This window comes from Pteronotus mesoamericanus, unplaced genomic scaffold (genome assembly GCF_021234165.1).
Source record: "Pteronotus mesoamericanus isolate MK-2021 breed Mesoamerican mustached bat unplaced genomic scaffold, CSHL_Meso_final contig_134, whole genome shotgun sequence".
Taxonomy (NCBI): Eukaryota; Metazoa; Chordata; class Mammalia; order Chiroptera; family Mormoopidae; genus Pteronotus; species Pteronotus mesoamericanus.
Genome location: NW_026555061.1, coordinates 4,430,715 through 4,453,679, shown reverse-complemented (window position 1 = coordinate 4,453,679; position 22,965 = coordinate 4,430,715). Strand labels below are relative to the sequence as shown.

General features: G+C 55.7%; 1 protein-coding gene across 1 annotated transcript in view; it reads right to left on the bottom strand.

Moving 5' to 3' along the window:
- Window positions 1-5,018, bottom strand: part of AGPAT4 (1-acylglycerol-3-phosphate O-acyltransferase 4) — an 89,456-nt gene extending 84,438 nt beyond the window's left edge. Inside the window, exon 1 of the mRNA XM_054595119.1 lies at window positions 4,935-5,018. The gene's annotated coding sequence lies outside the window, so the exon portion shown is untranslated. The remainder of the gene's footprint in view (window positions 1-4,934) is intronic.
- Between the last annotated feature and the right edge of the window lie 17,947 nt (window positions 5,019-22,965).

Below are 22,965 nucleotides of genomic sequence, written 5' to 3'. Positions count from 1 at the left end.
ACCTGCTCGGTGTGCCATGAGGGTGAAGTGAGTTAATGAATGAAAAGTCTATGTAACAGACTGGCCCATAGGAAACCCCTGTAAAGGTGCACTGTTCTCATTCTTACGCGGCCTGCGGGTTGGCCGGTCACCTGAGTCTCCGATGGCTTTTGCAGGCGACGTGCCGTTGCCTAGATGGCAGAATAGCCCCCTGCAGGAATATTAGTGTCCAGCTTCAAACTACCATGAAGTTCAAAAAGCGACTCTTCTTTTACAGGATCCGACACAGAAGTGGCCCTCACAGAGTCATGAGGCAGGAGTGAGGTTCAGAGGGAGAGGTCTGTGTCAGGCGGAGGGAGCAGGAACAGCTTCGGGCCCAAGGGAGGGGCTGAGCTCCATGGAGATCAAAATAACAAAGAAGAAGGGGGGGACTTGCCAGACTGTTCCTCGGCTGCCAGCCGAAGAGGGCGGTGTTCCAGAGGAACTTGGTTACGTTGCCGCATCATTTCCACCCTGAAGGTAGACATGGGGCAAAAACGCTACCAAGAGAAGCTTCAGGAAGGGTTTAATTTTGAAGCCCTTTATTTTGGGCCATTCGATTTCAAGTGTTGAGAGGTGCTCGGTTTTGCTGGAATGAGACACGGACTTGAACGTGTCGTGGGACATCTAGCTCTGAAGGACAAGAGGAGGACTGGGAAGCCAAGGGCAAGCCGTTTTGAGGCAGGTGGGGGTTCCCTTTACGTACGTGGCACGTTGCGTTCATCTGGAGGGAACCACAGTCCCACGGAAGTCGACCAGGAACTCGCTGGGAGGGATTCTCTCCTCTGCTTGTACTTCACAGGAGCGGAACGCACACGCCTTCTGGACTCCATTCCTCTCTGTCTCCAGGGCCAGAAATCCCACTTCTCCCCTTAGCTCATCAGCAGATGTCCACGGACACTGGCCACGAGCTCAAGCAATTTGGACGATACAAGGCCATGAGAAGACGGGTGGTCGTCAGCTGCGGACCACTCCCTCCCTCTCCGCCCAGCACAATCTATGTGTCAAACTGTCCAATAATAAAGGAAGCATCAGTGCCGTTGGACAAAAAAATGCCTCTGTCAGAAATAATGTCCCCGGGTTCGAGGGGCTGTTTCTGCTCCCGTCTCCCTGCTCGTTCCTGGGGTTCTTTAGGGAGGAAACAGTTTCTTTCCTATTCATGTCTACATCCATGACACATAGCGCCTGACATGCGATGCTCAGGATCTTTTGCCGAGGGACGGAATAAAGGGACGGGTGACGGATGATGACTGTATGAAGGAACCGACGGTGACTGCGACGTGGGGCTGAGGTCGAAGGAAGAAGAGCGAACCAGACTGGAGGAACAAGACAGAGACAGAAGTGAAAGCAGGCGGGCAATCTTTGGGGAGCAAGAGCGAAAACAGAGGCAGGCAGGTAAGACGGACAGTTCCATGAGAATGGATCACGCGCACCAAAAAAGGTTCTGATTGTACGGCGTCCCCTCGTACTCGGTCATTAAAAACGGAGAGCGCAGTGTCTCCCTTAAAGTCCTCAGAGAGCTGAAAACAGTAGCCGTTTCCTTATACCGTTTCTGCTTTTGCTCACCGTGCGTCCAAAGCACTTGGCAAATCGTACAAGCCCCGTGAACACTGTGAAACAATCGCTGATTGCGGCTCCCTCTGCCCGCGGCTTCAGCGGCGACCCGCCCGGGCCCACCCTTGGAGCCCAGTTTCGGGGTTCCACGCCTTGCTTTCCCAGCTCGGGCAGAGGCTACGAGTCCGCGCAGCCCAGGCCCTGGGTGATGGTGATGGTGACCGCGCCGGGCTTGATCGCATGCGTTTCTCCAAGCATTCGGGTGTCGAGAAGCACTCAGAATGGAACTGTGGACACAGCATCTCGCCATACCCATTAGACCTTCTTTTCAGAACAGAGCGGATCACGCGAAATGCGGTAAGTTTGCCCAACGCTGGCCGAGCGCCCCACTGTTTAATGCGACAGAGGCGGTGGGTACGATTAGAATGACACTGTGGGTGCATATGGGGTTGCCGCTCCCAAATTTCTTACTTGTTTAAAGTCTGATTTAAGTGCAGCCTTTACTTCTGGAGCTTCCACTCAAAAATGCTGGAGTGGGACGGATTCTGCCTCCTACTCACATTGCCTTTCTCCTACCGATCTTTCTTGTCCTGATTAAAACACGGTTCGGTCCCCGAGGCTGCCTCCCAGTCCTTCCCGCCAGCCCCCAGCACCCCCTCCCTATTTCCACAGCGCAGACGGATTCCCCCGCTTGGGGCAACAGCCTCAGGCCCGGACCCGTCTCCCGGCGCCCACCCCTGCCGCCTGGGGCCCCTGTGCCCTCTTCCCCTTGAACTGTCTGTCTCCTCTCCTTCAAACCTTCAACATCACCATCCTCGTAATGTTCTTCTGGGGCTCCTTGCATCCTGTTTTCCCATCTCCCTCTGGCCTCGCCTCCTCCTCGCCGGCTCTGTGCTCACCTACACAGGCTGCCAGCCCTGGCCGGTGGATTTAAACTCGGGAGCACAGACAACAGCTTCTATTGGAAAACGTCTTCACCAACTCGCCAGCACCGGCTTCAGAGCCTTGCAGCCAGTGGGATCCCAGGGCAGCAGCGACTGCCCTTGGCGTCACCTCTGTTCAGCCTCCCCGGGACCCTGGGCTGGGCTTTGCACCTGCAGTTCCGCTGACCTCCCTGGGGGGAAGGCTGCTAACTATGTTTCCAACCTCTCCTCAGGGTCTGATTATAAAACAGTTATTATTATTTTTTTTAATTTTTGGCTGTGCTTCCAAATGCTTCTTGCTACTTTTGCTGGGAGCTCCCTCCCGTACGGCTCTCGGCGGTGCGGTTCCCAGGCCTGGAGACCCCCGTGCCCCCAGCACAGACTTTGCCATGCATGCTGTGCACCCGCTCGGAAGGGCCCTGCAGGAAACCGGGTCCCCTGCGGACCAGGGGCTGGCATCACCGCCTCGTAGGGACTCTTTGCAAACGTCACCAACCTAGCACCCAGCTGTTCACGTACGAACCCACGCTTTTCCAAAGGAGCCACAGTCCTCCCGGCGGCTTCCCTGTGCTTCCCGCCCTTAACTAGGTCTGTTTCTCCAGCCCCACTTAGTGCTGGGCGGTTCTGGGCTGGGCGGGTCGGGCCCCATTCTCAGATAACTTCGTGTCTGATACACTTAAGACCTCTTGCACTCTAATGAGCTTCAAAGGTCGTCTATTATAACAGGGTGAGATACGGATCTTGGCAGGAGAACCCCGCGCAGACCGCCAGTCTTCCTGCTTCCACCGGAGGGGTTGCTTTGAGGTCGCTGAGTAATGCCTTTGGCTTCAATAGCCGGAAGGCACTGGGGGCGCTAAGCGACCTTCATAAATCGTTGTCCAAAATTATAGATAATTTTAAGAATCAAGGGTGAGATTAGTGCTGATAGATCTTATAAAGGCTAATTTGATCATTTGGAAATGTTCAGTAATGAATACCGTCCTTTTAATGCGCACTTCTTCGGGTGTGTGGATAAAAATGTCAGTTTGACTCCTCCCGCCTGTTAATAGGCCCCTCTGGACTACGTCTTTCTGACACACGTGTAATTCGAGTCTAATCATATTTAACTTCACTCATTACTAGATAGGTGATGCTTTCCTGTCACGTTTTCTATCTTTCCTGCAAATCAGTTCTGTTCCTCCCGTTGCGGGTATTAACAAGATTCGTAGTTTTAACGTGGGATCCCTGACTTGCCCCCGTGGTCCCTACCTGCTGAAACGCACAGCTACACATGTACACAGACACCTACACACACTCACGCGGTCCCTCAGATACTTTCCCCAGCTGAGGGTGCCGCCCTGGCAATCAGGGCGGGTTAACCCTTTCCCCGCCGGGAAAGCGAGCAGGTCCGGGGGCCCCAGGCAAGCAGAGCGGGCTTGGGGCAGGGGGGCGATCCGCGCCGGGCACAGAACCGAGCACCCTGCGGGCGGAGGCCGTCTGTTTCCCCTCGTACTCGCTGAACTTCAGGTGTGGTGCTAAAGAAGTTCAGGCCAGAGCGGAGGCCCCTCTCTTCAACCCTTGGACTTCGGCGCAAAGCTGGGCCGACACTAACACCGCCCCAAACTTTCCCCGGAGGTGAGCCCTCCCCTCCACCCCGCTTAGTCGGACCACAGCGAAACCGCCACGTCTGGAGACCTGCTCAGGCTTCCTTAAAAAAAAAAAAAAAAAAAAAGACCAGAATCTGAAGACTTACACAAACATCACACCATTCCTTTTTAATTCCTGGATATGATGCAGAAATCCATAGGCCGAGAATTAAGTAAATACAGAGGCAATGGCCAATGCCTGTTTCCTTGACAACTCCCCTCCCCCAGCCCGGCTGTGATAGGGAAAAACCAAAACGAAAGTGAGGAGGGGTAGCCCCGAGCCACGCTGGACGCCGGCCAGCCACGGCCCGAACCACCAGCGAAACACACATCCATCCCTGCAGGCCGGGGCTGCATTTTGTGTAGTATTTTTGTGGTTGCCATAGAAACGCCAAAGAGGGAAGAACATGTTGCATGACACAAAAGAGGCCGAGAGGTAACGGGCACCTTCTCCCGGCTTCACCTATTGCAGAAGAAACGCCGCAGGCCGAGGGGTCGGCGGGGCGGGGGCGCGCGGCGCGCCGAGGAGCGAGCGGGTCGCGGTGGCCGGCGGGAGGCGGGCTCACCCAGAGGAGCACAAAGGAAGGGTCCTCGGCGGCTGCGAGCCCCCCGCCTTCCGGGGCGCCCGCCGGCTCCCGCGGTCGCCTGCCCGCGTCCTTCTCGCCGCCTGCGCTCCCGCTGGGTCAGTACCTACCCCGTCCAGAGGGTTTCAGGAAATCCAGCCCCGGGGCCAGGGACCGGGCGAGGGACGGGGACAGCGAGCCGCCACGCCCCAGGGGAAGTCGCCCGCCGAGAGCCCGCCAGCCGCACGTACCTCCTTCCCGGCAGCCCGGCCACATGGGCTTGGGAGAGACCAGAAACTGAAAGGGAGCCGGCTGGGCGGCGGGGACTGCCACTAGTTTGTGGGAGCGGCAAGTCCGCCAACACGGGAAAGAAAGGCGAGACTCCACCCACGGGGTGGGCCCTTCGGGGGAAAAAAAAGTGGTCCTCAGCTGACGTCTCTCCCCACCCCATGTCACTTCCTTTTAAAGCGGCGACCGCGCCGTTTGGGGAGGGAAGAGGCGCGCTGGCGAACGTGAGTCACCCCCAGCCCCGCCGAGCCGTGCGCCGGGCTCCGCCGGCTGCGCCTCGGCGAGATCGGCCGGAGAGCCCGCGGAACGCGAGACAAAGCCGCTCGTGGCCGCAAACCCTGTTGCATCCCGGGCCGAAGGGCTCCCCCGAGCTCAGCGCTGGCAGCCGCCAGTCTGCCAGCGCTCCCAGCCGCCTCCTGTGCGTGCCGCGGGGACGCGATCGATTCGTCGCGTGAAATACCCGCAACTTTCAATGCCCGCCTCACCTCTGGTGCGCTGCGCTGGAAGGAGGGTGCATGCCACGGCGCAGAGCGGCAGGCGCCCCGAGCAAAACACTCCTGAAAACTCAGGAGGTCTGCGATGGTGAGAACGGGAAGAGCGGCGTGGAGGTGGATGCACTTTCCCCCTGCGAAGCAGCCGCCGGGGCGGGTGCCCGTGCGCACCCGCGCGCACCCGCGCGGGCACAGGCACGTGCCGCTCACGCGCAGCCGTGCCAGGGGGTCCGGGCAGAGCTTCATCCAGAACAGTTGCGTCTTCACAACTTTCAAACTCCAGGAATGCCAGGTCTCTAACAGTCCTTAAAAAATAAAGATCATTCACTCTCCCAAGAGTCAAGATGTATTTTTATTTATTTATTTTTTTAGTTTTCAATTACAGTTGACATAAAATATATTGTATCAGTTTCAGGTGTATAATATAGAGGTTAGACACTTACATAACTTGCAAAGGGACCACCCCAAACAGGCTTGGTACCCATCCGGCGCCATACACAGTTATCGCAGAAGTATTGATTATGTTCTTCATGCCGCACCGCACGTCTTTCCGACTGTCCATAGTCCAGATGTGTGCCCCTCAGATGGCCACCGTTAGAGCGAGTGTCACAATTAATGTTTGAGTGTTTACACGTGTCTCCTGCGCTCACCTTCGTTCTTTAGGTGTTTACAATTTGCAGGAGGAAATAAAATGTTCGAAAGTAACTAGAACATATTGCAGAATTATTAACAGCTACGAAGTGTTAAAAACAAAACACAAGCAAACAAGCACGCCCGTGTGGCCTGAGGACGGAGAGAACCGGACGAGAAGGTTTTGGTCCGCGCGGAAGGGGAGGCGCTTACGCCTCCTGAAACAGGGCCGGGAGCGAGCGCGAAGGGCCCCCGCAGCGCGCGCGGTGACCCACACAGAGAACCCGCCGCTGTGCACGGCCCTTCTCACCTCCGTGGGGATGAGGTTTGGCCACCTCGAAATGCTCACGAAGGTGCTCCCAGAGCTTCCCCGCACCTAGTGCGGTTGGAGTCCTCACACAAAAGTTTTCAAATTACGTTTTAAAATCCATCTGTTTCTAGTATTGGGGAAACTTCCAAAGGCTTTTCAAAGTACCACTCCATCGAGTTAGGCTGATTGTTGTCCGTCTTTGAGTTTTCAATAGGAATTTATTTCAAAATCTACAGATTGCAGATATGTGTGCTATATTTATTACAGCTATAGTCAACGATTTCAGTAGAAACAATATGCAATTAAAATGGTGGACAACTGCAAGCCTTATTCAGATGTCAGTACTTTAGCGTCTTCATTCCATTGCGATTATACTTATTCGTCTGCTTGTTATGGCTACAGTAGCACTTTGCCAGTTTAGGGACGTTGCTCAGTCTCAGTTATCCCAGAATGTAGCTGGGAAGTACGAGGGAAGAAGTGGCTCCTTCCAAAACTTTAAAGTGGAAGCACAACATTCATCGATTAAATTGTATGGACTTTGTTTAGAGCGCCATTTAGTATCTAACTTAATCTTAGAGACCCCTAGTTGGCTATTTCTCTTTGAACAAGGAAATTGTGAAAATTTCAGCGTTGCAATCTAACAATTCAGTCCAACAGGTATTTGAGAATGTGTGCTAGTCGCTGAAGGCAGAAAACATGAGTCCAACATGAACATTGCCCCAAGGTGCTGGGAGGAAAGAGACAGGTAAACACCTAAGGCAAGGTAAGGTACACAGGCGGGAAGCGCCGCAGCCGGTGCAACGGCCGGAGGGGGCCGGAGGAGCGGGAGGGGAAGTGGGACGTCTGGCCACATCCTCCTTATCTCGTTCCTTATCTCGCGGCAGACTGTGAAAGGGGTAAGAACGCACTGCATCTTCCTGGTGGGGACCGCAGGGAATGCCTGCAGCCCACTGGAGGGGTTTAAAAGGAGGTAGGAGGCGGACGCTGGTAACCTAAAAAGGGGGACACAAAAGCCAATCACACAGCAACAAGAAAGATGCCGCCTCATAAAAACACAAGCAGAAAGGTAGAGATGCCGTTCCTTTGCCTATCCACGGGCCAAACGTTAAAAAAAAAACTGTAACGTACAAAGAGGGCGCTATGCAACGGCCGTCTCCTCGCCAGCTGGCGGCCGTAAGCTGGGGCACAGAGGGCCTGTGGCTGCTTCAAGGAGACAGAGAGAAAAGTGTAAGTAATAAAGCCAATGTGATATCTGGGCTCTCTGGGAGCCTTGCATTCAATTGTATATTTCAGCCAACTCTGAGGAAGCCTTTAACATGTGCCAGCTGAATGTTTTAAACGACCAGCAAGCGCTGTGGATACTGGGTTAATGCTGCAGGCGCTTTACGTTCACTCCAGTAGCTGTGACGTCCTCCGAGAGGGGAGACAGGCAGAGGCACGAGGCAAGGTTCCCTCCTCGGTTGATCATGACCGTGACCTCGGTCATGCCCAAAAAACGAATGGGAAGGCACAACCCTTTCCGGTCGGCGTTCAGTGCACCTGAGCTTTGTTTTAAATCCATTAACGCCCAACTGACGAGTGCCTACACACAGCAAATTAAAAACTTACCAGCTTCACTATCTGATCTGAAGAGACGGGGCGATGTACCCCCTGGCTGGCCTGGCTCAGGGGACTGAGCGCCGACCCGAGGACCAAAGGCTGAGGGCTTGATTCCCGGCCAGGGCGGGGGCCTGGGTTGCGGGCCAGGTGTCCAGTGTGCGAGGCCACCTACCCATGTTTCTCTCACACACCAATGTGTCTTTCCTTCTCTTCCTCTCGCCTTTCCCTTGTCTCTGAAAATAAATAAATAAAATCTTTAAAAAAAGAGAGAGACAAGGTAAGAGAGAAGAACATTGATGCTTAGCGTTCTCTCCTCACGCCCAGGTCAAAAGGGAGCTCACCATTCTGAGCGGTAATTTAATCTGGGTGGTTCTCAGCCCCTGCCTTTCATATTATTGGTGACTTTAAAAAAAAAAAAATTGAAAAGCATGAATGACTTTTAGACATAGAACCCTAAGGCGTTTTTGTTTTAAAAACAAATATTTGTTGTCCATCGCTGACAGATGCTTGCCGTCACCTGGCAACCACGCAAGCGTGCGGCCGAACGGCGCCTTAGCGCGTGGACCCGGTGACTCAGGAGCAGCGTGTCCTCGACGCCTCCGGAGGCTCCTGTGCACAGTCGAGTCTGTGAGGTGCTCGTCACAGTCCTGGCCTCTCATTTTCCAGAGGGTGTTGCAGAGCCCAGGAAGGCTGCGTGCACCTGTCCCGGGTCGCAGGCCACACAAGACCGCACCGAAGCGGAGGCTCCGTGTTTAATGTTCCTGCCTCGCCAGTCCTCCTGCTGCGTTCCCTAGGCTTGCGGAGGAAAGGCAAGTCTGAAAGAAAAATCTATTGGCAGGAAAATGTTAAAAAAGAGAATGTCTACGCGCACTCCTGCTGGTCAGTCTGTGTCCTCCTTAAAAGTTCATCCATACTCGTGCATTTGAGTTTACACAGTCGGTTTCACCCAAAGAAAATTAATCTTGGAATATGGCAACTATCAGACGAAAGTTGGCAAACAGCATGTGACGTTTTATTCTCCATGATTCCTCATTTCATTGGGGTTCAAGCCAAAGCCAAGCCTAGTCCAATAAAACAGTTTCAGGATTGATTTGCAAGACGTGGCAAAGAGTCCTGATTCTTTCTGAAAGTTTCTGGAGACTCAGCTCCTTCAGACATAAAATGCATGATGTAGTTGAGGAGTTTAAATGAGACGTGAAGCGCCGGAAAGAGTGTAGAACCTCAAAAATAACCATTCTTTCCTGCTCTCCTGACCCCAGCCATTAAAATCCAGGGGACTTTCAGAATGCATTTCCGGTTGGCATCTCTCTCAAACCTCACAGCCACCTACCCCCCGGCTGATGAGCATCTTCAGGGAGAGAGGCTAAAGGCGTCTCCAACAGGAAGTGACCAAAACCTGACCTTAGGCCTCGGGGTCTGCCCACGCCCTGGCGTCCCCTCCCAGGAGCTTCTGGCTTCCTGTTTTGGTGAACGGTGACCTCAACGCCATCCCTGATTGTTCCCTGTGCCTCTCGCACCCTGTTCATTCTCTTCTCAAAGGTACTTACGAGCAGCCCTCTCTTCCCGTCGCGACTGCTCCACCTTGGTCCAGGCCCCATCTCCTTTCTCTTGGTTGACTACAAAAAACAAACAAACAAAACAAAACAAAACAAAACAAAAAAACCCTCTTCCACTTCTTCCACTTTCTGTTTCTGCGTAAAGCTCCAGCCCCTTGGGGTAATAGCGAAGACCCCCAGTCGCCTGGCCCGGCCTCTCCCTCCCGCTCGCTGCTGGCCTCGGCCCCTGCTTTCCAAGGACCACCCTTATTTTACCTCCCGTCCGGGGCTCACGTCACCCAGCCTGACACTTGCTCGCCTTCTCCTCGGAAGTCCTCCACCCTCCGACACGAAGGTGGCCCGGGCCTCCTGCACTGATGCGCTTACTGATACGCAGCGCATCCGACCGATGTTTATATTTTATTCCCCCCAAGCTTGCGAGGACGGGATGGTTGTTCTTAAAACTTGGACACGTCCTAGGGCCCCATAAATGCCAACTGAACAAACGGGCACCATCACTTGTGCCACAAGCAGTGAAACTGTTTCTACTCTCGTCATTCAGGAGTTTCTTTTCAGGCTTGCCCTTCATTTACCCTTGGTTTTCCTATATTATAAATATGCTGAAGGACTTTGAGCTCTCTGTGAAATCGCCTCCCTCATTCTCATGGAGGGCGCTCTTTTCCAGTCTTTGCTCATACCTACTCCCTCCTCCCCCTCCCTCCCCCCCCCCCCCCCCCCCCCCTCCCCCTCCCTCCCCCTCCCTCCCCCTCCCCCTTCCTCCCCCTCCCTCCCCCTCCCTCCCCCTCCCTTCTTGATTTTATTTACTTATTTTGAAAGAGAGAGGAAGGGAGGGAGAAAGAGAAGGAGAGAAACATTGGTCAGTTCCTCTTGCACGCCCCCAGCCAGGAACCTGGCCCATGACCTGGGCACATGCCCTCATTGGGAATTGAACTGGCAACTCTTTGGTTTGCAGGCTGGTGCTCAACCCACTGAGCCCCACCAGCCAGGGCTCAGACCACTGCTTCTAACGTGATAGTACAATACACCAACATTACAGCAAAGATTTCTCCTTTCGGGGGGATGCCTGGGATAAAGCCCCACTGAATGTACTCAAGCCTTGCGGCCCAATACCGCACCGATATCATTTGTTAATGCCTTAAAAATGTTGGGCAAGTCTCACAGTTTTTGTATAGTACATGGGACATCCAAGCTCTTTCACAGTGTTTCTTTTTGTCTTCCTCATTTGTAGGCGTTTTTTGTGAGCCCCACTCTTAGGCACTGACGGTTCACACTGCGGTCCTGGCCCCTCGTCGCTGCTTTAACTTGTCATTCCGTTTCTTCTGGGGTCCCCCCGCTGCCACACCCACCTCTTCTCTCTGTTCACTGTCCTGTCGTCGTTCTATATTTCACTCCTTTTTTGTGTTCATCTTCTGCGCACGGTGTAAGGTGTTTAGGGTCATTAGCCAATCGCCGCCCTCTCGTGCCATTTATTAAATGTCCTCCATTGTTTTTGTTCATGTAGAAAGAAGAGGCCCAAGTGTGAGGCCCTGATTCGGGCAGAAGCCGATGGTGTTCGGATTAGAGGCAAAGGGGGGTGTGTGCGCGGGAGGGAAGGGGAGCCGTTGTCCTTAGAAGGAGGCCTTCCTGTCGGAGCAGAGAGCGTCACAGAGTGACGCCAATCCTACACAATGTTTCTAACTTTCAGTCTGGTAGGCATAATATCCCCTTTCTTATAATCTTTGCTACAGTTTTTGGGACATAGTGTTGCTTTAGGCCCAGTCTAAAGGTTACTTTTGCCCTGTGAACATTCCACAGGATTGAGGCATAAGAGGAGGGAGGCAGGTCCTCTGCGGGCCGCTCTGACTCCATTTCAAAGTGGCTCCATTTTTCTTTTTTTTAACATGTTGAGTGTGCTGACCCACACAGACTTCGGGGTTTTGAAGAAAAACAGACGTGGGTCAGGACCTGGCTGAGGAAATCAGTGTGCGTGTTGTCGCGGGTGGCCTCTCCCAGGGGGGAGCGCGCACTGTCTTCTGCCCCACCTGCAGGACGCGGGGGCACGGGGCAGAGAAAGGGGGTGAGGAAAACGGAGGGGGCCCTGCCCCCTCCACCCACGTGCCACACGCAGGGAGCCCCTGTCTGGGGGATGTGACCCTCCCTCTCATTTAAAGCTGCAGAGCACACGTGTGCCAGCCAGGCGTCCTCCAAAGGACCGGGTGGCTCAGCGCAGGCGGCGGGACCCGGAGCCAGGGGCACACCCGGGGCAGCTGGCTGAGCAGGAACCTCTGCCAGGGGACGCAGGCCAGCAGGGTGACTAGTGACACACCAAACAGAGAGAAACCAACACGCCCCGCAGCACAGAGATGGGGTGCGGTGCGGGCCCTGCCTGTCCGCGGGGCTCCCCCGATGTCGCCTCGTGTCCCGCTCAGCACCCTGGTCCCCCGAGGCGCCTGTGAGCCCCACGGCCCCTGCTGCCCTGTGGCAGGCGGTGGTGGCGGCACAGAGACTGGCCACACCCGGCCCCTGGGCGTGTCACTGCTGTGTTTCTTCTTGGTGGCCTTCCCATCCCCCATCCAAGAGGCCCCTCCTGGCCTCTCCATGGGCGGGGGTCCCCGGGGAGTCTCCCTAGTGGCTGTGCTTTGCTCACATCCTCCAAACCCTGCTCACAGGTCTGCTCTGTGGCATCGGGGAGCACGTGTCCTTGGCTCTGTCACTTGCCCGTGTCCCCCACCGTCCGCACCCTGGGCACCTGCCTCATAAGTGCATGAGTCTTTGGGGACGGACCTAGCGGCGTGGCGTCGCCCCCCACTGAGCAGCCACAGAGCCTGGGCCCTGCCTTCCCAGAGGGTCTGGGCTTGGCCTTGGCCTTGGCTGGGGCGGGCGTGCGCGGGCTGGTGTCTGCTGGCGCCCCGGGCAGGCCTCCCCGAGCGACGAGGCCTGCGGGCTGGCTCTCGCCCGGCTCCCACAGCTGGTGGTCGACCGCGTCTCTTCCGGGTCCACCTCCGGACGTCAGGCGCGGGTGCAGGCGCTGGCTGGGCTGCCCGCTCTGCGTGGGGCCGGCCGGCAGGGGCCAGGGGAGGGGGAGTTCCCGCAGGCTTTTTCGGTCGGTTCTTGGCTGAAAGCAAAAGGAGGAGCTGGGTTATTTGTTCCTCAGAGCTCCCTCTTAGTGGGTGTCTTAACACTTGTAACAGTGGAAAATTGTAACGGTGGGAAATTGAAGGCTCGCCCCCCCCATTCTTTTGACCTTGTTTCTGTGAGTGTTGACTCTGACTAATACGTAGCTTGGAGACAAAGAGCCTGCCTGGATAGGAATCCCAGGAACTAACTTGGAACGATATAGACCCTGGCCTTCAGGCACCCCCACGCGCCGTGCGAGATTCGCCAACCTCCACGCAGGGAGCCAGGATGACTAACCCGGACGCTGTGCGCCCTGCCGGAAGGCGCTGTGCTGTCTGCCCGTAGAGAACCTTCCAGGCCCCTCCCTCCCTCTCTGTTCTGTTCCGCTCTCCCTTCTTGTGAAGACCTGTGCCTGCGCTGGGAGAGGGAGATGGGCTCTGAGACGTGAGTCCCCATCCTCCAGGCGGTGGGCACCTGGAAATCACCTTCCTTTCCAGCAGCCCCCGCCCCTCGAGGACTGGCTTTGGGAGCGGCGCACGGCCAGGCCTGCTTTTGGTCGGTCGCACAATCCTAGTTTGGCTAAATTGTGAAACAAACATTTTCGAACCAATTGTCCACAAGGTGGGTTAAGAGCAGGCTTACAGTTGTGAGTGGGAAAAACACAGAGTTTATTCTTGTATGTTATTCATTGCATTATTTTTCATGCAAACAACTGTAAACCTACTTTGCCTGACCCTGTAGTTAGGCCCGGGGGTGGGGGTGGAGGGGGAAGAATGGGCTCCAAACATTTGATTTAGGAAGAAAATGTACCCTTCCTGCTCCCCCTCGCCACTGTCCAGCACCCCTTCCCTCCTCTCTGTGTAATCTTAGTGCTGTCCGGGTATATCTACAGAGTACTTTCAAATCAACGGTATCCTGAGAATGGAGGAGGAGCAAACATAATCACTTACAAGGCAATGAAGAAACCAATTACTGAAAAAGAACTAAAAGGTGAAAAAGGAGAAAGAAAATCCCCATTATTTACAAAGACATTTTTGGATAAATAAAATTCCGAAAGAATCAACAGCTAATTTATTAGAATTAACAAGTGAGTTTCCAAGGTCGACACCCGCGGGGTCTCCAGAGCACACGACAAGCGGCATTTTCCAAAGATGCGTGGCAACCGCTGCTGCCCCGAGCTCTTCGGCGGCATGACTTGCCACTCCCCGCCAAGAAATGAGGTCCCCTTCCCCTCCCTTGAATCCGGGTGGCCCAGGACTCGACTGTAGGTGACAGAACATGGTCCCAACGTTCTGCCAGAAAAGGCCGAGCAGGTTCCTCCTGGGTCACTGAAATGCAGGGGCTCGGCCAGTTCCCCTGCAGCGGTGTCCCTCCTGGAGCCCAGCCGCTAAGCTGTGAGATGCCCATGCCCCTGAATGGTCACGTGGGGGGCTCTGGGGCCCGCCCCCGGGGGAGCCCCCCGCCCCCGCCGCGGTGGGAGTCGGTGCAGGCGGACCCAGCAGGTGAGCGGAGGAGCTGCCAGACGGTTCTCCCAGCCGCTCCGGGGGCTGCGGCCGTCAGGCCTGTGCCCGGGCCCGAGGTCCCGGAGCAGAGGGGAGACATGCTCACGGAGCCCCGGTCGCCCACGTCTCCTCCGCCGCCAGGAGCACCAGGAAACGCTGTTATTTCACAATGCTAGTTTTGGACAATCAAGACATGCACGAGAGCGAACTGAAAAAGTGAACTTTAAAAAGATAAAATAGGTACAACAGCATAAAAACTCAAATACCTAAGAATGCATCTAATAAAAGATGTGTAAACCTTTACACAAGAAACCACAAAGCTCCACTGAGGAAAGTTAAAGGAGACAAATAAATGGAGGAACATACCATAGACACAAATTCAAATATTTACGTAAAGATGTAAAATTTCCCTAACATGGTCTATAGTTTTGATGAATTCAAGCACTCGAGTGGATTCTAACACTGAAACGGAAACGCAGAGCCAGCGAGACCAGGGAGAGAGGACCCGCTCCTTCAGACCCCAGAGCTGTGGGTACGGCCTGCATAGCCGCATTGATTAGGACGCCCAAGGGTAGAAAATAGACCAAAGGAACAGAACGGAAGGTCCAGAAGCAGGCCTGTGTGCTTGCCCGCACTTGGTTCATGGCAATGGGGTGCCATAGGGCGGTGGGAAAAGAATAGTCAGGGGAAAAAAAACAAAAAAGAAAACCACCCCTAAAATGGTGCTGTGTGCCCTGGAGGGCCACGCAGAAAACACCACCGGACCCCTCCTCGCACGGCTCGTGGGTCCGCCCACGGCCAGACCCCCTCCTCGCACCGCTCGCGGGTCCGCCCGGGGCGCCGCAGGATTCAAGGTGAGGGGAACAGGAAGGCGTGTGCTGTTGAAGACACAGTAGAAGACTGTCTTCGTGACTTTGGCATTGAGGGAGGTCTCCTAAAGAGGAGGCAAAGAGCAAAAACCAGAGAGGAAAACTGGAGAAACAGGATTGTCCTAAAATGACGGAGTTCGGTTCCTTACAAGAGAGCCCGTTGAGAGTCAAAAGGGGAGCTGCCGACAGAGAGGAGACACTGGTCCCATCAGCGATGGACGAAGGGCCCTCATCCCTCAAATCCGTAAGAAAACGTCAAGCCTGCAGAGAAGGCGTGTGCAGTGGTCCAGGAGCGGCTGGCGGCTGGGGCCACAGGGCCTCCCGGCTGAGCAAATGGGGGGGCGCAGGGGGACGGGGCAGAGGTGCCTGTGAGCGGAGCCGGTATTGGGGTGAAGATCAGCCTCTGGCATGTTAAGGCTGAGCGATCTACTGATCGTCCTTCGATGGGGCCAGTGGCAGGACTCTGAAGGTCAAGAAAGTGACCCAGCTGGAGACAGAAATTTCGAGAGGAGTCAGCCTTGAAAGCCCGGGACACGGGAGGAGATGGGCTCAGGGCCAGCGAGGACCCAGGTGCCTAATTAAATGTGAATTCACATAAGAGTAGTGCTGTGTAGCGTAAGCAGGTTCCATGCAACCTTTACCTGCTGACCAAGTAAATATCTGGCTCCATGCCATACTCATGGCATAGCTACACGACAAAATTACCTAGTTTGTCGGACACTCCCTGTTAGCTGGGGCACAGCGCCCTCGCTTGCTTGGCTCTGGCGGTGGGAGCTGCCTTGGGGTGGGGGCGGGGTGAGGAGGTGGGAGTCGGGGCTGGAACCTGGCGGCTGCACCGGGAAGGTGGGACCAGAGGAGGCACGTGCGGGGAGGTGAGGCAGAGGGGCGAGCGAGGCAGAGGAGAGCAGGGCCGGGAGCCGGGGTCCTGGGCGGAAGGGGCGGCAGACAGGGGAAGTGCCCCCGCAAGACCTAGACGGCCCTCGCGTGAGGCAGCGTGGAGCCTGCCGTGCTCCCGACAGAGCAGTGGCCTCCAGAGCATGAGCCTTGTGCTGTGTGACCCAGTGCTGAGAGCCTGGCGCCGCTGCCCCACCTGGGGCCTGAAAGGCAGCCGACGGCTCCGGGGTGGAGGCATCCTGATGACTTTGACTTTGACCTCTGCGTGCAGGGGGGCTCCTGCTCCCGCAAAGATGCCCCAGGTGAACACGCTGGAGGTCTCCCTCTGCCCAGGCCACCTTGGGGACAAATGCAGAGTGGGGGTAGGTGGACAGCGACAGGTGGGTGGAAACAGGGAGGCTGGCTGACAAGGGGGAGAGTGGAAGGGCCGCCCGGGGCCCCGAAACCTCGACTGAGAACCCTGGGGAGGCGGAGGCTGCCCCTCCCGCCGCTGCCTGCCGCGCCCGTTCCAAAGCTTGAATGTCAAATGCATTTCTTTTTTTCCTGGAAAATAAAAGCAGCCGTGTACCACCAGACTCCTTTAATTCTTTTCAACTGTAGTGGTTACCATTAAGTCCCTTAATGCAAGAAAACCAACATTCTTTCTTCACCTGAAATCTATGCATCCTGCCCACTGAGCTGGCCTTATTTCTTAGAGTCAAAAACACAACCAACCAACCAAAGCAAACATTCAATGCGTAGCTTGCCCTTCGCCACACTCGGTACGGAACAGCCCTGGGTGGGGGAGGCGAGGGGTTGTCCCACAGCCTCCCAGCGCCCCAGACGGAAGACGTTCTCTCGCCTCGGGTACCACCCGGGGCCGCCCCTCAGGGGGACGTTCTGGCTCCCATCCAAGACCATCGAGCTCACCTGCGCTCGGTCCCCAAAGAACATCATGGCGGAAACCTCAGCGGACGGTGCGTTAGGAAAGGAGCTAGAATGCACGACCACGCGTGACTGCACATTGTTAAGGGTGCTCTGCTTCCTTTTTATTAAAAGAAAAAGAATTACTCTTATGACATTGTGACTAAGGATATACCCTACCTACCCGAATTTAAGTTCGTTTTGTTTTTACACGTTATCCCCTCTGAAAAACTCAATGACGTGGCTTTGAAACATAAACTTGCACAGGTCTCTCTGAGCTGACTCCTGTAGGACCTCGTCTGTGAAGGCTTCGGGTCCGTTGCACACTCAGTCCGACAGGAGCATCCGGTGAACTACACTGTTCTTTTAAAACATCAACACTATCCAGTTGCAGGAAACTACATATTTATATATTTTTTGTGAAACTTTACTTAGCTTAGTGCACGCTGCTTACCAAATCTAGTGTGTTTAAGCAATTCTTCCTAACGTCTTGCAGCATTTGAGTACGTTTTATCAGCTCCCCAGGAGCGCGGCGGGGAGGCGGTCCCGCATGGCCTGCCGCTGGGGTCCGGTGTTTATCTGGGTGCAGAGCCCTCAGACTTCAGGAACACGGCCCTCACCGTCACCTGCAGAGCTGGTTAGGTGACAGCGTCCTGGGCCCCGCCCCCGAGCTTCTGGGCCGGCTGGGTGGGGCCTGAGAATACGCCTTTCCACCAAGTTCCCAGGTGAGGCACAGGCTGCTGCCTGGGGACCACACCACCCTCAGAGAAACTACGTGACAGGAGCAAAGCTTATGTGGGAGGGAGCTCTCCCTGCTGAGCCAGGCGGGGCCCCCGGCAGTGCCCACCCTGCTCCTCGCTCTGCAGGTGAGAAACTGTGATGCTGTGAGCGAGCGTCACAGTTGGTCCAGGACCACGGCCCAGGGTCCACCACTGGTCCCCGAGAATTCCAGGGTGGAGCTCCACCCCCTGACACTGTTCCCTCCCACCCGTTCCAGGCAGAGAGGTATGGATTCCTTTTCTTTCCTCTCCATGTGTTTTATAAGATATCCAAATCATGCAAGTTCCTTCCTCCTCTCAATGAGTTGGAGCCAGGAGAATGAAGATGTCATAGTAAACGCTAAGAACGTTCCCATCCTGGCTCTGTCATGAACGTGAACCCCTTACCTCGCTCCTCTGTCCCAATGAGAAGAGCCAAACCTCAGGATGCCCCGGCTGAGCCCGGACAGGGCCGCACCTGGCCGCCAGTGCTCTGGCCCCGCGGCTCCGCCCCTCTGGCCAGAGGAAGGGACCCTCTGCTTGTCACCGAGGCAGGCACGGGCTGCTTCTGAGCCCCCGCCGGAGCTCTGGTTTTCTCACTGCAAAATGAAGGCACTGGCTCAGATTATTTTAACAATGTCTTGAAACGCCAACATTCTATGCGATTACCTGAACGTACCAGGCCTCTGACTTTAATGAGTAAACGGAAACATAAGTATTTGTGTGGCTTTGGGAGAAAGCCGAGAAAAGGTTGTGGGGTGCTTTTCAGGATGTGGAGGGGCGACTGGACAGCTCTGAACATTGTTTCCTCGTCTGAGAGGGTCACCTGCCCACAGAAAACCGGCAGTTCAGTGCTCCAAGTAAGCCGTACCTGGAGAGTTAGTCTTAGAAAAGGAGACAACAAAACACGGAAACCGGAACCACCGAAGTAGAGGAGAGGATGGAAACTTCATGCAGAGCGAGGTGTAAGGGGACCGAGTTGAATAAAGAAGCGGGTGTTTCCTCGGCCCCGACACCCTCGCGTGCTGCCCGGGGCTCGGCAGTTGTTTTCGTCTAATTTAAGGGGTCAATACTGAAACAAGACGAAGCAAAAGCATCTTTAGCTAAGAGTAAAGGGACAAGGATGCAATCTTCAAATCCCTGTGTTTTAATTTTGAAATGATCGCAGCGCTGAAATAATTTGAAGACGGACCTATGCAATTATCTGCAGGTTATTGGCGCTGGACGCCCCTGACCTCTTAGGAAGGAAGAAGGCGACAGCATTCTGAACCGCGTTTGTTGGCTGGCGTCATCCCACTTCTGCGAGAAAACTGGGGTAAGATGTGGCAAGCCCGCCTTCGCCGCTGCGCGCACGCGCACGAGCGTGCACTTCCCGACCGGGGTGGGGGCGCTGTCTGGCCTCAGGGAGGCCGCGCACACCGACTGCAGGCGCTGCAGCCTGGGCCGAGCGGGCCCCCAGCCCCGCGGGTGCCCAGGGAAGCTCGGGCATTTGTGCCCAGCCTCCGCCTCCCGTCTTTCGATAACAAAATGGTTTTCAAATTCAAAGAGCTGTGATGGAAACATTTATACAATAGAGCACGTACTCGCCTGGTCTCTTAGGCAGAATACGCAGAACGTAGTTTAACGTTTTCTTGCTGACTCACCGTGACTCATCACTAGGAATCAAAAGCATAGTGTGTTAGTGCAAAAAGGGATGGGAGATCAGCGAGGCCCATTTGCGTTTGGGGGGCGGGGGGGGGGGAGCACAAATGGAGGCGCGACCGCGGGACCTAAGTCAAAGGCGGCGGAGCCTGCCGCTCGCTGGAAGGAGGGACCGGCCGCCTGGAAGCCACAGCTTCGGTTCCCGGTCCGCGGCCGTGCCCGCCACGCCCCGTGGGGGCGCTGCGGGGAGACTCAGGCCTGGGCCCTTTAACGCGTCCTCGGTCCTCAGACCTAATTGCTTCAACCAACAACATCCAATGCCGCCCCCCGCCCCCGCTTAGGTGCTCTGCCAGGAAGAACAGTTTATTCATCGTGTTTTCCTTTCTATCCCATAATTTGTGTCATCCATTCACCATCCACAGTCTGAGAGGGGAGGGGTGAAAGAAAATAATTTACAACCTTGTCACCCCCCCATTTCTCCCCCCTTCACCCTCTTCTACCTCCCCCGCCCCCTCCCCTCTAGCGGTCACCATACTGTTGTCTGAGTCCTTTTTTTTGCTCAGTCCCTTTGCCCTTTACAATCCTCTTTTGCACTAACCTAATAGCTTATCCTTTGGGGAAAACCACTGTTGCTTTTAAATATTGAAAATCTCTAAATCATAAAAAGCTATTTAATGGCCTTCAGAAAGACAGCTCCTTTGTATTAAAAAAAAAGGAGAAAAAAATAATTTTATTGTCCTCATTTAACATGATTACAGATACCTCAGAATTCTGCTCCCACCGATCAGCTGTGCCTTTGCCCGCGCGCGTGGCCGTCGGGGGGCCTGGTTGCCGGGGCGGGGACTTCGGCGGGAAGGACGGCAGGAGGGTGGGCCTGTGAGGAGAGGCAGCGCTCCCTCTGTGCGCTGCACGGGCTCGTTCTCAGACGTGCCTCTGACTCACCTCTTCTCTTGGAGCCCAGGACCCTGCTCTGCCGTCGGGGACATTCTGCCCGCCCTCCCTGCAGGAGCGCCGAGCTGTTTGCCGAGGCCGTGGCTGGCCTGTCTGGGCACCCGGGGCAGCGCCGGCTGTTTGCTAGGACTGGGGGGCGCGGGCCCCTTTGCAGCTCCAGCGCCGCCCTGCGTAGCCTCTGAGTGTGTTAAAACCACAGAGCTGTGTTCCCAGGGGCCCAGAATCAAGTGACAACTGCCTTTCTAAAAGTCTGGGGCAGGCAGGGTTGGGGGCCAGGGCGTGAGGTCGGGGAGTCCAGGAAGGAGCCTCCTGGTAAAGACAGAGGGGACGGGAAGGCGGTGGCAGGTGCCTGAGGCACCACAGAAGCCGAAGTGGGAGTGGGGAGAAACCCTTAGAGAGACGGGAAGGAGTCAAAGGCGTCGTGATGCTCTGAAATGGCGGTGCCATTAAAAGAAATTCAGAAATGAGAGGCCGCCTCTTGGGTCAGAGTACGGGCTGAGCCACGACTCTGTGTTGAGTGCCCATGAGGCACGGGGCCCGTGGAGCCTGGGGCTGGCCCCTGACTGCAGCCCCCGTGACGTCCCACAGGGGGCGCAGGAGAGGAGCAACCCCATGGAAGTTCCTTGAGGTCAGAGATACATTTTCCTCTAACTTCGTACTGTGAAACAATTTAAAACTATAGAAAAGGTAAAAAATAAATACAATGAACACCCCTACTCTCTTGATCTACATTAACCAATTGTTACTAATTTGCAATGTTTGCTCACTCTTTATATAGACACATATACACACAATAATATATTAATGTCTATACACTATACATTATACATGTGTATCTATATACATCTGCAGGCACCTACCTTTTGCCAAAGTACTCGATAGCTGTACACATCATGACACTCTATCCCCAAACATACTTCTCTTCAGCACAGGACATCCTCCTGCGGAGCTACAGAGGGATTATCCTCCTCAAGAACCATGGCTTCAGGGTGATGGCCGAACACGATGCGGCTCCGGCTCTGTTTTCAGAGCTGCTGTAATTTTCACCCTCGAGCCCACTCCTGAACCTGTCCCTGCTGGACCAGCTCGGCTCGGGATCCAGCGCACAACAAGCACAACGACACAGGCGGAAAGGAGCCCACGCCAGCTGGCTGAGTGGGGGGACAGGTGAGTGACTGAGGCCTCCTTCTGATGTGCCTTCAGACTTGAGAAGGCGAGGGACTGTGCGCCGCTGTGAACTCCACGGGGAGCTGCGGCGACCTTCAGGCTCTCCTCTTCGACTGGGCAGAAACCTGACACCCGACAGGACCGTGCATTTTTGCATTTTGTGACTCGGGCCTTTTGTCATCCCAGGCGCGATATTTACATGACTAGTGGTTGGGGGACCGGTCCCGCACTTGGCCAACCCATTCAAAGGGAAGCAGGCCAGAATTACTGTCCGCCACGTCGCCTGTGTCTCCCGGGCTACCAAGAACCCTACGCCCCGAGGACGCCAGCCAGTGTCGGCCAAGGACGCGGGCGGGGGCGGCCACGCCCGTCGTGGGACTTCACTTCCCACAGCGAAGAAGGGACACTGCCTTCTGCTGCGATTGCACCTGCTGTGTCGACGGTCACCGGGGACCCGTCACAAAGAGGCTTTTGGGGAAACGGACAGCACGCTCATTGCCACGGGGGCGGGGCCCCCCACTCCCGGGAGAGGAAAGTTCTCCTTTCCCCTTCGGCCCCGAACAGCCCCGGCAGGAAGTCCTGCGCAGAGAGCCGCCCGTAAGTGGGAGCCCGTGAGGCGGGGGCGGGCTCGCAGCTCGGGCCCCCAGACTTCCTCGTGCCGAGGGCGGCGGCGTCCTCCCTGCGGTAGCGGGGCATCCGGGACGTGAGGCCACCGGAGGAAACGTTCTGCGGCCACGCTGCCCTCGATGACAAGGAGGCTGCACCTCGGCCTCTCTGCATCCTGGCCGTTTCCTTCCCCCTTCTCGCCGATGTCCCCTACGCGTCCTCTCAGGGCTGTGTGCGCCCCGAGTCCTGGCACAAATATCCCGGCAGCAGGTTATAAGTTCTGTGGGCGCATCGAGGCAATTGTCCTCGAGTGCTCCTGGCTCGCATCTGGACCCCTCTCTCGGCCACGGCTGCCGGGCCTCCGCGTGGTCTCCTCCAGGGACAAGCCAGCTCCTGGCAGCGACAGTCGCCCATTGTCCAGGCAGCGGCTGCCTTCTTTTCCTGAGAGACATGCTCTGGAGCACCTCTGCTGCGAGGCGCCCGCTGCGGACTCACTTGGGGGCCGCGACCAGGCCGCTTGGGGCAGGGGGCCCAAGCGCGACTGAGCATGTCCTGTATCCGCACGGTCAGGACGGCTTCCCTGAGTGTAAAGTCGCAGCGTCTTCTCTCGCACCACACAGCACATCTTCCCCAAAAGAGCAGAGGGCGGGGCCTAAAAACCCAAATGGTTCCATCTTGTCCTACGAGTAAGTACTTTCACGTGGGATGTAACAGACAGCGAGGACGACGTCTCCGTCACCGTTGTCCAGGCAGCAGCGTTACCTTAAAGCAGTGGAACTGGGGCCCTGTGTGGGTTATTTTGTAAACTGCCTTAGTCTACCTTTTATCTTAGAATCCGGTGATGGATTTCTTAAAGGAAGGGGTCGAAACCATTAGTTCAAACCATCCCAATGTTGGATAAACAAAAGGGCAACGGACGAAAACTGCCAGCTGCCAGGATGAAAAGAGCATTGTCCTTCCCGCCGTGAAGGGACAATGCGGCGCTCAGAAGAGAACCAGGGAAGCGCAGTCACAGACAAAA